Genomic DNA, 17235 nt, shown 5'->3' on the forward strand with positions numbered 1-17235 from the left:
AAAATTGGGAGAATAAAACGCTTCCGAATGTGCAAAAAATGCTCACAAAAGAAGATAAAGTGCATTATGTCCTGGATGGGAAAGTCGTCACAGGAACATACTCCCAAATCCTCCACCCCTTTCCATCCCAGAGGATCAGAGAGGAGGAAATGAAGTTGATTTAACCTGAAACTGACCAGAAGAAAATGGTGGTTGGGGTTTGTAACAGTATTCAGGTATGGTTCAATTGCACAAGATGTTATTAACAATTGGTGAGCTATTACGGTTGGTTTTACCAACTCCCTTTCTTCTCTATCCATGGCAGCCATTAACAAATATGAATCCTTTGCCCATTTCATATCTCCTTTCACCAACTTATCAAGAGAGTTAAATATCTCTGGTCGACCCAATTTCCCTGTCAACCTATGGACATAACTCAGCCAGGGGATACGATTCACTTGATCAAGAGTCAGGCAGTCTCTTAATACTTCACGGTTCAGCTCTAATGCAGGATTTAACCAAGTAGAGATCCACTTCAGGAGAGGTGCAATAGCAATTAAAACCTCCAGAAAGCCAACTCCAAACTCCTGATGGACAATGTAGCCAGACGTGGATAGAAGGTTTTTTAAAAACTTGTTCTCGACAACTTGAATTTCATTGGCGTTCCTAATACCCAGATATCTGCGCCATACATCGCGAGGGAGATGCATTTCACTCCATATATTTTTTAAAGGGCTTGCATTGGTCTGGCCCCTAGTCTACGTGCAAAGCCCAGGACAGCTGATGTAGATCTGGCCAGAACATTTCTTTTGGCATGTATTTGCGGGGTCCATGTACCTTGATCGTCAAAAATAATTCCTAAATAAGGAAAGGTAGAGACCCTGGTAAGCACATTGCCCTCGCAGTGGAAAGTTTTAACCCTTTTCGGTTTGCAACCAGTTATCATAATATGGGATTTAGAAAAATTGACATTGAGGTCTAAGGCTTTCATGAAAGCAGCGAAGGAATTTAAAAGAAGTTGTAACCCTACCGCTGTTCGTGCTAGAAGGGCGGCATCGTCCGCATAGAGGAGTGCCGGGAACAGGCGTTCCCCTACACGCGGAATGTCTTTGCATACTTCATCTAAAGCTTGGTCCAGGTTATTAATATGAAGGGTGAAGAGTAAAGGGGCCAAGATGCACCCCTGCCTAACACCGTTGGCAATAAGTATTCCCCGGTGCAAGCCTCTTTGATCATATCTCACAGTGGCAGTTAAATCCCTATGCAGATCGGCGAGGAAAGGTCCATAAATGCCAGATAGAGTGTACCCTTCTTGGCAACTGTGCAGCCGCGGCCGGTAGTGGGAGTACCGGCCGGGCGGTGATGTGGGGAGGGGGAGGGGCAGGGTGGTGCCTAGTAATGTATGGAATCCGGACCTTAACAGGTAAGTAAACATAAAAATAAATAAAACGAATTTCGTTGCACGCACTGCATCACCAAATGCGATGCAGTGCGCGCAACGAAATTCGTTTTATTTATTTTTATGTTTCCTTACCTGTTAAGGTCCGGATTCCATACATTACTAGCCCCCACCCTGCCCCTCCCCCTCCCCACATCACCGCCCTGCCAGTACTCCCACTACCGGCCGCGGCTGCAACTGTATACTTCCCAATTAAAAGGTGTAAATAAAAATAGTCTTTGTAGTAGAACTCTGACTGGGGCTCTAGTTGGCAGGAGTATGCACCCTAGTCCAAGTAGGGACCACCGCTTCCGACCTGGTAGCTTGGCGCAGAGCAGCAAAGGCATAACTTCAGAGGCAATGTGTAAAGTATTTGTGCAACACACAACAGCGATGACACAGTAAAAACACTCACAAAAGGAACACCACACCAGTTTTGTATAAGAATAAGAATTTCTTTATCTAAAAATTATGCGAGAACCAAAAGCAGGTAAATCCAGCTCCAGGCAAGATCAATAATGAAAAGGATTCCAGTTTCCAAGCAAGATCAATAATCAATAAGAATGAATCCAGTTCCCAGGCCTGATCAATAATAAAAAGGATTCCAGTTTCCAAGCAAGATCAATAATCAATATGAATGAATCCAGTTCCCCGGCCTGATCAAATCACCAAAAGCTCATGTGTGCCAAGGGCTCCTGCTGGTAATGTCTTTCTCACAGTGTCCTTGGATGGCAAAAGTTCACTTGAGGTAGGTTCTTATGGTCAAAATTCACTGTGGGAAGGTTCTAGGCCAAAGTTCCCTTGCAGCGTAATAAGTGTGCCTCTCATAGAAATGATGCTCCTAGCACAGGAAGTGCGGCTGCCCAGGCGCTGCTGGTAATGCTAAAAAATGCCCCAGTGTCAATTACCAAGTAATTATGCCCCCGTAGGCCGGTCAGTGAAGGACGGTTCCCAGCCAAGCACAAAGCTCACACTCCAGGTACCCGGCCAACCCGCACCCCGCCCCTTCGCAGCAGCCTGGTTGCACTGAGGCGTTACCTGGGGTGGTGGTTGCGGACGCAGGTGCGAGGCTCCTCTCCCCCTGGGGCCTTGGACTCAGCAGGCGCTGCACGGGTGGGGGTCACAGCCACACAGCGCTCCTTTAGCCCAGTGCTTAACAGTGCCTCCAAGTCCTGGGCAACGACGGAGCCTCCTGCCACACAGCGCTTCGCTTCTCAGCGCTACACAGCGCACTCCGGTCCCAGTGGCGGTGACCTCAGGGCCAGTTTCAGTGGGCTTGCGCCAGAAGCAGAGGCAATCACAGAGCCCTGGGAGGATCACGGGGCAAGCAGTGCTGAGGGCAGGCACAGCGTTGCAGGGCAAATCTTGAGAGTGTTGTTGCTGTTCCAAAGGGCAGTCTTTAAAACGCTGTGGTCCAAGGACAGGTAGTTTCCTTTAGCTTCAAAAGGGTGCAGTCCCAAAAAGGCAATCTTTAAAAGGTTGAAGACTCTTTAAAATGCTGGTCAAAGAAAAGTAGTTCCTTTGGGATGTTGTGGAGACACTCTGGTGGGGATGTTGCAGTCTCCCATGCAGGGCAGGATCAGCAGACAGTAGGGCAGCTCAGCAGGTTGTGGGGCAGCAGTTCCTTGGAGCAGTCAGCCTCCTTCCCAGTGGCAATCCTCTTGCGCAGCAGTCCTCACTCCAGCAGGGATTCTTCCAGGTCCAGCAGTGTAACAAGAATGTGAGGCCAGGACCCTCCCTTATATATCTTTTTAGTCTAGGGGCTAGAAAGTGGTGGAAGTCTCTGGAAGGGTCTGGGGGCCAGGGGCTTCTGGAAGAGTCTAGGGAGTTCTGGTATGTTCCCTGCCTTCCCTGACCTAGCTGTCACAGTGACGAGAGACAGGCTGTTAAGGCTACAGTGGGCAGCCCATCACAGCTCATCCCAGGGAATAAGGTGTGAATCACCACTCCCACCTCCCAACCCAGGCAGGCTATCAGTATGCAGAGGGGAGGGGGGAGTCTGCAGCCTAATCTAAGTGTAGGCAGGAAAAGATCCCCTTTATAAAAGTGGGATCCCTAGCGTAGTAATGCCCAAACCCTATATATCATTGGAAAGGGTTCCCCGCCCCGAGTCCAACAAGACCAAACATGATAGACTTATTAGGTCCCTGTCAGAAGTTATTCCATAAGGAGAGGTTCCCAATATTAGCCTATGGAGGATTAGCCTTACTGCAGTAGCAGTGGCTTGTGGCAGATATGCCAGCCTCACGAGGTTTTAGGGGAGAGCACCTGCACCTTAGCACTGTTTAGCAGTGGTGAGGCGCCCAGAGTCCTAAGTCCAACAAAATATAGCATACAAATGGGAGGCAAAAAGGGCAAAAATGTAGGGGAGACCACCCTAAGGCTGACAGGTCTAACACGTGTCCCCCCCAGCTGAAAGTGGGGAGAACTACCCAACCTCCAGGGAGTTCTCATCACTAAGGCGGAAAAATCGAGAGAGACCGTCAGCATTGGCGTGGTCTACTCCGGGTCTGTGTTCTACCCTGAAGTCCATCCCCTGTAGAGAAATTGACGACCTCAACAATTTGGGATTCCCGCCCCTCATTTGCATGAGCCACCTGAGGGGCCGGTGGTCAGTCTGAATCAGGAAGTGGGAGCCAAACAAGTATGGCCTCAGCTTCTTCACAGCCCAGACCACCGCGAAGGCTTCTCTCTCTATCGCACTCCACCGCTGTTCTCGGGGGAGCAGCCTCCTGGAGATGAAGGCTACTGGTTGGTCCCTTCCCTCCTCATTGAGTTGCGAAAGTACCGCCCCTATGCCATGCTCTGAGGCGTCCGTTTGGACAATGAACTCTTTGGAGAAGTCAGGGGCCCTGAGCACAGGAGCGGTGCACATGGCCTGCTTTAGAGAGTCAAAAGCTTTTTGGCAAGCCTCTGTCCAGATCACTTTCCTAGGGTATTTCTTAGAGGTTAGCTCAGTCAAGGGGGCCACAATGGTGCCATAGCCCTTGACAAATCTGCGGTAGTAACCTGTGAGGCCCAGGAACGCCATGACCTCAGTCTGTGTTTTGGGAGGCTCCCAAGCCAGGATGGTTTCTATCTTGGCCTGTTGGGGCTGCACCTTGCCCTCTCCTACCAAGTGTCCTAGGTAGACTACCGACCCCTGCCCTATCTGGCATTTGCTAGCTTTGATAGTCAGGCCTGCCTGCTGCAGAGCCTGAAGCACTTCCTGGTGGTGACCCAAATGGTCCTCCCAGCTGCTACTGAAGACAGCTATGTCGTCCAGGTAGGCAGCAGAGAAGGCCTCTATACCGGAGAGGACCCGGTTCACCAGCCGCTGGAAGGTGGCAGGAGCATTTTTCAGTCCAAAGGGCATCACCCTAAACTGGTAGTGGCCCTCTGGGTTGGAAAAGGCGGACCTCTCTTTAGCTCCATCTGTTAGGGCGATCTGCCAGTACCCTCACGTGAGATCAAAGGTACTCAGGTATCGGGCAGCCCCCAGCCTGTCAATGAGCTCATCCGCCCTCGGGATAGGTTGAGCGTCAGTCTTGGTCACAGAGTTCAGTCCCCTGTAATCCACACAGAACCTAAGTTCTGGTGTGGTGCCCGGTGGGGCAGCTTTTGGTACCAGAACCACCGGACTGGAACAAGGGCTGTTGGAGGGCTCTATCACCCCCAACTCCAGCATCTGAGTGACCTCACTCTGGATGCTGGCCTTCACCTTATATGACAACCTGTAAGACTTGGACTTGACAGGGGGGCTGTCTCCTGTGTCCATATCATGGGTACACAGGTGGGTAATCCCAGGGATAAGGGAGAACACTGAGGAGAACTGCCCCAGGACCTGGCGGCAGTCCCTCTGTTGCTCAAGAGTCAAGGATGGGGAGAGGACCACTCCCTCCACCGATCCATCCTTCTCTTTGGAAGCAAAGAGGCCCGGGAGAGGTTCACTTTCCTCTTCCTCGGCCCCATCAGTTACCATCAGTAAGGTAAGCTCAGACCTCTCATGGTGGGGTTTGAGGCGGTTGGCGTGTAGCACCCTGTGGGGCTGCCTGGGGGTTTTAAGGTCCACTAGGTAAGTGGCCTTGCCCTTCTTCTCCAATATCTCATAAGGGCCTGTCCAGCGATCCTGGAGGGCACTAAGCTCTCCAGGCTCCATGACCCACACCTTCTGTCCAGGTTTTAGCTCCACAGGGTGAGAATTCTGGTCGTACCATTCCTTCATTACCGCCTGGCTGGCCTCTAAGTTGTCAGAAGCTTGTTTCCACAACTTAGCCATTTGGCTACGGAAGGCCAGCATCAAGCTCACTACATCCTGGGGAAGCCTCCTTGGAGTCTTCTCCCACCCATCCTTCACTAAACTGAGAGGCCCCCTAACAGGGTGACCGTACAAAAGCTCGAAGGGGCTGAAACCCACCCCCTTCTGCGGGACCTCCCTGTAGGAAAACAGCAAACAGGGCAAGAGGATGTCCCACTTTTTCCTCAGGCCCTCAGGCAGACTCCTGATCATGCCTTTTAGGGTCTTGTTAAATCTCTCCACGAGACCATTGTTTTGTGGGTGGTAAGGGGTGGAGAACTTATAAGTAACCCCACACTCCTTCCACATGGCTTGCATGTAGGCAGACATAAAGTTGGTACCCCTGTCGGACACCACCTCTTTGGGAAAACCCACTCTGGTAAAAATCCCCATCAGGGCCCGTGCCACTGCAGGTGCAATGATGGTTCTCAGAGGAATAGCCTCTGGGTACCGGGTGGCGTGGTCCACCAGAACCAGGATAAACCTGTGACCAAAAGAAGTCGGTGGATCCATGGCCCCAACAATGTCAATGCCCACCCTCTCAAAGGGGGTGCTAATGACAGGCAGCGGTTCCAGGGGAGCCTTCAGCTTAGTCCCTGTTTTCCCACTAGCTTGGCAGGTCAGACAGGTCCTGCAGAATGTATCTGAGGAGATCCTCATCTGCGGCCAATAAAAATGTGGGGCAAGTCTAGCAAAGGTCTTGTCTTGGCCCAAGTGTCCTGCCAATGGGATCTCATGAACCAGTTCCAAAAGAAAGGCCCTGTAGCACTGGGGGACCACTAAGGCCCTTGATGACCCATGCACAGGAGCCTTGGGCTCACTGTAAAGGAGCCCATCCTCCCAGTAAATATGATACTTCGCGGAGGCATTGCCTGCTGCTTGGGCTTCGGCCTGTCGCCTCATGCCCTCAAGGGTAGGACACTCCTTCTGTGCCCGGCAAAACTCCTCCCTGGTGGGCCCTCCTTCCACCTGCCACCCTGCAGGGGTAGGTAGGTCCCCCAAGGGAGCAACGTGCCCCTCCGTGGACTCCGGTGCAACCTCCTCAGGTGCCCCATCCATCTCACAGGGTGACTGCCCCGGGGCGGGCTTCCCACGTCCTCGGGCTCCTCCCTTCTTAGCAGCTGGCTGGGCCATTTTTCCAGGCTCCAGCCCTGGCTGACTCCCTTTCCGGGCAGCCATAGACCGTGTGGTAGCACAAATGCACTCCGGTAACCCCAGCATCTCCACATGCGCTTTGAGCTCTACCTCCTTCCAGGCAGTATGCTCTAGGTCATTCCCTAACAGACAGTCCACTGGCATGGCAGGGCTCACAGCAACTCTTAAAAGGCCTGAAACCCCTCCCCACTCAAATGGAACCTGTGCTATGGGATAGTGACCCCCCCTATTGTCAGCCATCACAACTGGATGGACTGCATCGGGAATTATTTGCTCTGGGGACACCAGCTGACTCCTTACCATAGTCATGCTGGCACCTGTGTCCCTCAGGGCCTCCACCCCCCGACCATTGAGGGTGACCCACTGCCTATACTTGGTAGTATTTGAGGGCACATGGACCTTGGGAACCATCTCACTGTTTCCCAGAGACACTAGGACAAGCCCTGCCCCCTCACTCCCACCATCTAGGGACAGCACCTCCCCAAGCGCTACACTAGCCACCCCGGGGTTTTTACCTCCAGTGGGCTGTGGTGCTCTCTTGCGACACTTGGGATCCCCCTTGTAGTGTCCAAGTTCACCACACTCATAGCACCGGACAATTCTGGGCTGCTGACCTTTGTCAGGATAAGTGGGCTTCTGGTGGCCAGATTGGGGCTGGGACCCAGACCCTTTCCCTTGTGAATTATTTTGGGGGCCTTTGGGAAACTCTTTCTTTTTATCTCCCCCCTCTTTCTTCTGGTAGGAACCCTGACCACCCCTTTGGGAGTCCCCCCAGAACCCTTGTTGGACACCCTGGTACTGACCCAGGTGTCCGCCTCCTCCGCAAGCTTCCTAGGATTGGTCAACTTGCGGTCAACCAGGTGTTGGCGCAGCTCTGGAAAACATTTCTCTAGAAGGTGCTCTCTTAAAAACAAGTTATACAACCCTTCATAGTCATGCACATTGCTGACCCGCACCCAACCATCTAAAGCTTTACTAGCGTAGTCCAGGAAGTCTACCCAGTTCTGTGTGGGAAGTTTGTGGCTATTCCTAAACCTCTGCCTATACCTCTCAGGGGTAAGACCGAACCTCTTAAGCAATGCGGCTTTCATGACAGAATAGTTAGTCTGGTCTTCCTTCTCTAGGTAAAGGAGGGTGTCCCTAACATCTGGAGGTAGGTACTTATACAAACCACCCCCCCAATAACTCTCTGGGACCCCATGGGCTCTTAAATATACCTCATAGGCGGCTAACCACTTATCAATATTATCCCCCACCTTAAAACTGGCCATCACATCTTTAGGCATAAAGACCCTGGACTCACGTGAAGCTTCCATAGGTTTTTTCCCGCATAGCCAGTCGCTTGTTCTCGCGATCCTGCTCCATGGCCCACCGTTCTCTTTCCCGCTCTCTCTCCAGCTTGGCAAGCTCCAACTTGAGCTGTCTCTCCTCCCTCCTGTCCTCCAGGTCCTCTGAGGACAGGCTCTTCACTGACACACTACTGCCTGCCCTGGAAGGTACCCTTGTACCTGGTAACAAATTACCATTTCCCGCCAAGTGCAGTAGGTCAAGGTTTCCTGTGGCGTCGTGCTCTGGTCCTTGCCCATCCCCATCTCCTTCTGGGTGGGCTGTTACCCATGCTCTCAAGGCTTTCTGAAGCTCTGCCTTCTTGGCGCTTCGCTTGAAGGGCACCCCTTTCTCCTCGCAGAATTCCTTGAGTTGTGCCACTGTGTAAACTTCCAGATTGGCCAGCTCGAATTCCATATTGCTAGGTAGGGCCTCAGACGTTTGTAGAGAGAACCAAATAGGACTTAGGCAAAAGGACTTTTAAAAAGAGCAGCCAGTCAGTGAGAATTTAAAGAAAAATTCAAAAATGCCAATTGGAGAGGGTAGACAAAAATTCAGTAGAGTCAGGTGTAGGGTTGCGGTGTACACTGCGTCGCTGCGTGGTGTTACACAAGCACAAGTCCTATCCCACCGCTCGATCACCAATGTTAGAACCGGGGTCTCTAATTGGCAGGGGTATGCACCCTAGTCCAAGTAGGGACCACCGCTTCCGACCTGGTAGCTTGGCGCAGAGCAGCAAAGGCGTAACTTCAGAGGCAATGTGTAAAGTATTTGTGCAACACACAACGGCGATGACACAGTAAAAACACTCACAAAAGGAACACCACACCAGTTTTGTATAAGAATAAGAATTTCTTTATCTAAAAATTATGCGAGAACCAAAAGCAGGTAAATCCAGCTCCAGGCAAGATCAATAATGAAAAGGATTCCAGTTTCCAAGCAAGATCAATAATCAATAAGAATGAATCCAGTTCCCAGGCCTGATCAATAATAAAAAGGATTCCAGTTTCCAAGCAAGATCAATAATCAATAAGAATGAATCCAGTTCCCCGGCCTGATCAAATCACCAAAAGCTCATGTGTGCCAAGGGCTCCTGCTGGTAATGTCTTTCTCACAGTGTCCTTGGATGGCAAAAATTCACTTGAGGTAGGTTCTTATGGTCAAAATTCACTGTGGGAAGGTTCTTAGGCCAAAGTTCCCTTGCAGCGTAATAAGTGTGCCTCTCATAGAAATGATGCTCCCAGCGTAGGAAGTGCGGCTGCCCAGGCGCTGCTGGTAATGCTAAAAAATGCCCCAGTGTCAATTACCAAGTAATTATGCCCCCGTAGGCCGGTCAGTGAAGGACGGTTCCCAGCCAAGCACAAAGCTCACACTCCAGGTACCCGGCCAACCCGCACCCCGCCCCTTCGCAGCAGCCTGGTTGCACTGAGGCGTTACCTGGGGTGGTGGTTGCGGACGCAGGTGCGAGGCTCCTCTCCCCCTGGGGCCTTGGGCTCAGCAGGCGCTGCACGGGTGGGGGTCACAGCCACACAGCGCTCCTTTAGCACAGCGCTTAACAGTGCCTCCAAGTCCTGGGCAACGACGGAGCCTCCCGCCACACAGCGCTTCGCTTCTCAGCGCTACACAGCGCGCTCCGGTCCCAGTGGCGGTGACCTCAGGGCCAGTTTCAGTGGGCTTGCGCCAGAAGCAGAGGCAATCACAGAGCCCTGGGAGGATCACGGGGCAAGCAGTGCTGAGGGCAGGCACAGCGTTGCAGGGCAAATCTTGAGAGTGTTGTTGCTGTTCCAAAGGGCAGTCTTTAAAACGCTGTGGTCCAAGGACAGGTAGTTTCCTTTAGCTTCAAAAGGGTGCAGTCCCATAAAGGCAATCTTTAAAAGGTTGAAGACTCTTTAAAATGCTGGTCAAAGAAAAGTAGTTCCTTTGGGATGTTGTGGAGACACTCTGGTGGTGATGTTGCAGTCTCCCATGCAGGGCAGGATCAGCAGACAGTAGGGCAGCTCAGCAGGTTGTGGGGCAGCAGTTCCTTGGAGCAGTCAGCCTCCTTCCCAGTGGCAATCCTCTTGTGCAGCAGTCCTCACTCCAGCAGGGATTCTTCCAGGTCCAGCAGTGTAACAAGAATGTGAGGCCAGGACCCTCCCTTATATATCTTTTTAGTCTAGGGGCTAGAAAGTGGTGGAAGTCTCTGGAAGGGTCTGGGGGCCAGGGGCTTCTGGAAGAGTCCAGGGAGTTCTGGTATGTTCCCTGCCTTCCCTGACCTAGCTGTCACAGTGACGAGGGACAGGCCGTTAAGGCTACAGTGGGCAGCCCATCACAGCTCATCCCAGGGAATAAGGTGTGAATCACCACTCCCACCTCCCAACCCAGGCAGGCTATCAGTATGCAGAGGGGAGGGGGGAGTCTGCAGCCTAATCTAAGTGTAGGCAGGAAAAGGTCCCCTTTATAAAAGTGGGATCCCTAGCGTAGTAATGCCCAAACCCTATATATCATTGGAAAGGGTTCCCCGCCCCGAGTCCAACAAGACCAAACATGATAGACTTATTAGGTCCCTGTCAGAAGTTATTCCATAAGGAGAGGTTCCCAATATTAGCCTATGGAGGATTAGCCTTACTGCAGTAGCAGTGGCTTGTGGCAGATATGCCAGCCTCATGAGGTTTTAGGGGAGAGCACCTGCACCTCAGCACTGTTTAGCAGTGGTGAGGCGCCCAGAGTCCTAAGTGCAACAAAATATAGCATAAAAATGGGAGGCAAAAAGGGCAAAAATGTAGGGGAGACCACCCTAAGGCTGACAGGTCTAACACTGACAATTCATCTTTAATACAGCATAATAATCCTCCAAATATTTTACATTGAGTTAAATGAAATAAAGGTTCATATAGGCAATATTCATCAGGGTCAACGTTTACAAACAATGTGCTCTGATCTGATCTGAGACAATTGTTTATGATCAGGCTTCTTTCCAGGCAGCAGCACGCTATTGTTTTTTTCAGAAGGCAGGCTGCATGCTCCTCCAGACACCTTTCTCTGCCTCACAGGACAGGAGTTCAAAAATGCAGCATTAGCTGGGAGACACCTGACGATGGCCAAACTCAACCGCGAGGCAATGAGCTACAACAAGACATGCGGCGAGCAATAGCTCGTGAGCGACCTGTTGGAGACCACTGCACTAGATCATAGAGAGTACAGACAGAAGGGAGAACAGCAACATGCAACGAATTGGACCCACCTTTAGCCACATACAAGCAGCAAAAGTTATGCTCAGATTCAATTAATGATATCATGGCTCAAGGGATGGCAACTAATTCATGTGATATCAAAGTCTTGTTGAGTTTCTACATGCTCTGTTGGACAATATTGTTTCTTGTTACATTTATTACTTGTGAGGTTCCTCAGTTCTATAAACCAACAACTGGTGTAACGAAACTTGAGGGAGTCTCCCTGCAAGGCAATTGGAGTGGCCCCATCTGGACTCAGACAGGAGCTCTGCAGCCAGAGTGCTGTGCTGAGGGGGCCCCCTGGAGCTTGCCCCCTGACCCCCGCAATGCAGGGGCTGCGAGGGCCTGTGGTACGCCCAGTATCTCAAAGCCTGTGAGCTTTATAAGTTGTTGGGCTAGATTTTTAAGGGCCTCCTCATTTTGATGCATTAATATGATCTTACAGTAAATATAACACTGGCAACAAATCTTCCTTTTCCAAAAGAGTTCTTTGACCTCCTGCATCTCTTGTCATTTCATCAGGGTTGTTTGAGCAATGTTCTAAAAAACACATGGCAATGCAACCTGGAACACATAGTTTGAGGCTGCCTTGCAAAGTGTCAAATCTCCTCCATTATCTTTTTGCAAAAAACCCCCATCAGACTGTCCAAAAGAAATCCTTCCTTCTTCTCATAATGAGTGGAAAATCTGGGTCAAGTTTTATCCGCCGCACCTCTGGGTCCGGCAGCAGTTCGTCGCACAAAGAGAGCTCATATCCTTATATTTAGTTGCATGACAAAATATCTATCTGAAAGATATCAACTTTACATACATATGATGGAAAGTAGAAAACTTTTTAAAAAAATGTTGAAGTCCAAAATATCGACCTTTTAATGTTAAGTATATATTGTAATCTATGCTTGACATCATGCACACAACCTTGCACTACGGTGCAAGGGTGTGTCCTTAGGCTTGCAATACAGCGCAAATAGATGTGCCTAGACGTGCACTACTGTGCGAGAATGTGTGCTTAGGCGCAAGTCAGCCAATAATGCACCAGCATTTGAGGAGGGAACAGCAGCACCATATCTTAGAAGTGCTGTCTCCCTAACACACAACACAATGTAGCAACTTTGGTTCCTGCGACGCGTTGCGTGAATACTGTAAATCTGCCCTTTTGTTTCCCCGACAAAGCACTATTAAAATATAACGCACACCAATATGGATGATGTGTGACTCTTACACTGTGCAGCCGTCATTGCCTAACGCAAGCTTTCATATACATTGATTTACACTCTTGCATGATTCATTGTCTGTCTCTGTATAATGTGTGTTGTAAAGCTCTCTGACGCCTTATAGTGGGTAGAGTAATGCTACCAACGAAATTAAATACACGTCAAACAAGTTCTAAGGAGATGGGGACCGCCATGGGAGGGGGGAGGTGTTAGTGAAGGAAGGCATGGAGGAGGAGGGCAATAGTGAGTGCCACTAAATATTCTCGCATAAGATGTCACAAACGCTATGCATACTATCGTACAAAATTCCTTAGTTGACACAGAAAGCATTTGCAGAGGAATTCAGGCTAAAAGGGTTACAATACGAAGTAAAACGTGGACGGATACACATCTAAGCAGATGAGAAATATGTGTTTCTTGCCTGAAAGCTGCCGGTGACAGGACTTCACCGGTGTCTTCTAACTAGGGCAAGCCTGCAGATGTGCAGGATGTGGTTGCACGCGACAGGGACGGGTTTCTCTTTACCTGCGCGCGCCGTGCCTCTGCACACAAAGACTGAGCGATGCGCCGTTGCCATGGCATTAGATGTCTCCTGCTTTTATCCGTCTTTAACGAAAAGCAGTTTTGCAGTTAAACGAAAACCCCGCTGACTTGCACTTGACCCTTACTCCTCACGTTTCTTCGTGGAGGAGAAGAGACATGACTCAGAGGGGCCACAGAGTGAATGAGGATTTTGGAGTAGTGATGGTGTGTGGGGGAAGGGTGGGGGTGATGCGGATTCTATTATCTCCTTTTGTGAAGCGCTTCAAACAGAATGTCACCTGTTTCTATGAGCAGAAATAACAATGCCATTATACTCCATCCCTGAAGGAGCTCATTTATCGACCTGTGGAAGGTGAAAGACTGAAGCCCTCATTTCAAGTTCTTCAGAAAGGGAGTGGCAAATTAATTACCACACCTGGCAGGGCTTTAGGTGGGATAAAAAACTAGGGGGTCTCTCAAAGGGGCGTGGCCAAAGTAATTAAGGGTGACCGTGTGGCTTAAAAACACGTACACTTTAAAATCTGTGCTTAGCATAGTGTCTCGCCCGAATGGTAATTTGCTGCTTCTGTAATTGCATCCAGTTATATACTACAAGTAACATTACACCTACAAGCCAGGACTGTTGGCTTTGCTAATGGTTATTTGCTTAAGATAAATAAGCAGCAGCTACGTCTTCCTTGTATATAATATAAAAATTGCTTCAGTTCTGAAATGGTGAGACTCAAAGAACTATATAACGAGTCTCTATGAAGATACATCAAAGGCAGTGTAGGATGGCACTGTTGCTAAGTTAAGATATTTTTTTCACCCTGAGGGTGAAGGTAAACACTGGAGAGCTCGACAGGGACCCGACTCTCAGCACCTGCTTTATAGCTCAGCACCGGCAGGACCCGGCCCACTTAAAGCCCTAACACCTGGTAAATGCAATTAACTTGCCATTGCGATAATTATAACTTATGATAATTACTCCAAGACTGGGTCCTTAGGGTAAAGTGTACAAAGGCTTTTTGGAGTCACAAAGGGTTAGAAATGCGTTATCGGATCATCTGTGACCCCAAAATGACCTTTGTGTATTTACAAAACACAAATGGCGATTTAATAACATGTGACCAAATCGCAATTTAGGCTTGTGACTACACACGAATTGGTATTCGAAAGGGGCGTATCCAGGGTGTTTCTTCCAAATAATGATTTCGGATGGATTGTATTGTTTAGAAACCGAAATCCGGTTGTAAAACTTTAATATTTTACCAGCTACTGAAAGGTAGTGGTAAAGCATTTGCAAATGGGACTAGATGCCTAAAAGAGCTCTTCCCCTTTGTGAATATTGACAAAAACAAATTTTTAATACTTGACAGTGGCCCAGGGACCACTGCCTAGTCTTAAAACATTTTGCTTAAATGTTTTTTTTTTTTTTACACATCCCGTTTTCTTTAAAGAAAACAGGCTGCAAATGTGGTGCTTTATTAATAAGCAATAACAGACCTGGTGGTCTGCTGACCCCAGTAGGCTACTGTCCCTGGGATGGCATCAGATCATAGTGGACTGCAATGTGCAACCTATATTATTAATATTGGTGAGGTAGGCTCACCGCCCTTTCTATGGTGAACATTATAAGGTATCATGGCGGGGAGATCCTGGTACCATGGCTGTCTCCTCCTGAGCTTCGGAATCAGCTCTGTTCTGCATGTGCGGCCCAGTTACCAGTGACAGTCAATGCCAAAATTAGTACAGACAGGACTGCACAGCACAGACAATATGCAAAATACACGCCGTCTAAGCATTAGAAACTGGTGACGTATTTTTATCTGGCGGCTCTGATTGGCAGCTAGGTCTCTGGCTTCACGCTCCTGGTGTGCTGTATGCAGGGCCGGACTGGGAACACAAACTTGCCCTAGCAAAGAGCTCGGCCATCCCCCCCTGGGAGCGGATGAGTTCCAGGGCTGGTTTCGGCCGATTTTATTACAGGGGCCGATTTTGCTGCAAAAACGGCCCTGTAACAAAAATGCCCCCCTGGGTTCCAAAATCGCCCCCCACCCTAGCAGCCCACCGGGGAAACGCCCGGTGTCCCGGTGTCCGCTATGGCCAGTCCGGCCATGGCTGTATGCTAAAAAAATCCATCCAGGCAGAAATGGGCCGACGTAAATGCCAGGCAACCGAACTCCTTTGCTTTCATCAATAATAATGTTTCTAGATTTGCAATACCTGTGATCGGCCTTAGGAAGGCTCTTACATAAAGTTCTTGTTGTATTCTCTCTAAAATGCATTTATTTATTGAACAGTATAAATTACAGACTACACTGAGCTCAAGGTGATGCCTAGAGAGCAGAACCACCAAGGGAGGCCGGTTTGGTGGAGAAGAAAGGTGGGAATTGCAGTGCACGGTATCAGGAGTAAGTGAGGGGTGAGAAAAAAAGCCACTAGAAATTTGGCTCAACACTATAAGGACTGCTGGGAAATAACTCAAAGAGTGAGGAAAAAGGTGCTTCTTGAGGTTCAGCTGATTTGTCTCTGACAGTGCACCTGTCCATGTGATGTCTAGCATTTTTCTACCAACAACAAGGCATCGTTCCAATATGTAAGATACTTTCCTGAGGTGTGTCTGGTAATGCCATGCTGTAAGTAGGCCACTTCAAAGTTTTGGAGTCCTTTGTGAGTTACCAGCACTTTAAAGTTGATTACTGCGACCCTTTGTAGCCAGGGAAGGTTCCTATAGGCTGGTTTGGAATGTTCCAGAGTTTTCAGGTTTTGGATTAGTCTGGGTGCAAAAGCTTGCTGAGTTAAAGCAATGGGATGCTGATGCACAGGGCATTAGCGTAGTCCAGTCTCAGGTTCTGCTCCTCAGTTGAGGCCTTATTCTGGCGGAAGGAGTAGGTGTAGATTGGCCAACTCCACTACTGAGCATGGCAATAAGAGTGTGACAGAGGAATGTACATATACACACCCTGGGCATGCGAGGGTCAAGGTGTTCGATTACACCTTTATCTCTTATGTCCAGTGAGAGTGTGAGGTAGCATTAAGGCAAATACCTCCTCCTCTCATTGATTGACTCTTCTAAGATTCAGCCAATTACAGGAGGAGGTGGGATCTTCTGACCTTTATAAGAGTCACACACTGAGAGGCGGTGGTGGGATCCTGGAGGGACAGAGAGCTGTGTGTGTCCCTACCTCTTGCTGATTCTACCTATCATCTACAGCAGCCTCTATCTATACCCTGGGCTTGTATCCTAAACTTTTAGCTCTCTGGCCTCACTCCTGTAGCCCGTGGCTTGCTTACGGTTGATGATAAAGTTCCTCAGTGCCCAGGAGGAGACGGGCTGAAGCAGGCAACTTTGTCTCCTGAGCCCCGGAAAGGCCTAACAGCACATGGTCTTGCATTTTTCTCCTCCCACCACCAGCTGCCACCTGTATGGAGGTTAACATAAGCCAGGAAAATATTTTTGTGGTGCCGCAGAGCTTGTATCACCACTGACCCATGGAAGATTAGTGGTGGGAAGGGGGAACAGAAGCAGAGAGTCAAATTTCTGGTCCTGCGTTAATGAGGTCAAGGGAGTGTGTTTGAGTGAACGTATGTGAGCATATGTGCAAGCAAACAGGTGAGAGTGAATGAGTGTGAATCAGTGTGTTTTGGGCAATGCTTGGGGTGAAGGTAGAAGTACACCAGGGAATTCACTTTGCTCAGACATAGGATCCTGTTGGCGTTCATGGAGGCATACTGGCCCATCAGCAACAATCCATTATCGTGGCCATTCTTGGTGGCATACTGTCTATTTGTACATAACAGTAGCTCATCTGTAACATACTTTGGGTGTTCTTTGTGACAAATTGGCTGTCCCTCCATATAAGTGACTCATCAGTCGATTATTTTTGGCATTTCTTGGCAACTTGTTGGCTATCTCTGCATAACAGCGGCTCATCTGTGACATATTGTGGACACTTCTGGCGACATGTTGGCTATCTGTCCATTAATAACAGTGACCGGTCAGTGACATGTCTGTGGTGACACGCTGACTATTCTTGCATAGTAAAGGTGTGTCAGTAACATGGCATTTGTGAGCAATAGTGAAGACATGCTGGCTATCCCTGCATACCA

This window comes from Lissotriton helveticus, chromosome 3_1 (genome assembly GCF_964261635.1).
Source record: "Lissotriton helveticus chromosome 3_1, aLisHel1.1, whole genome shotgun sequence".
Lineage (NCBI taxonomy): Eukaryota > Metazoa > Chordata > Amphibia > Caudata > Salamandridae > Lissotriton > Lissotriton helveticus.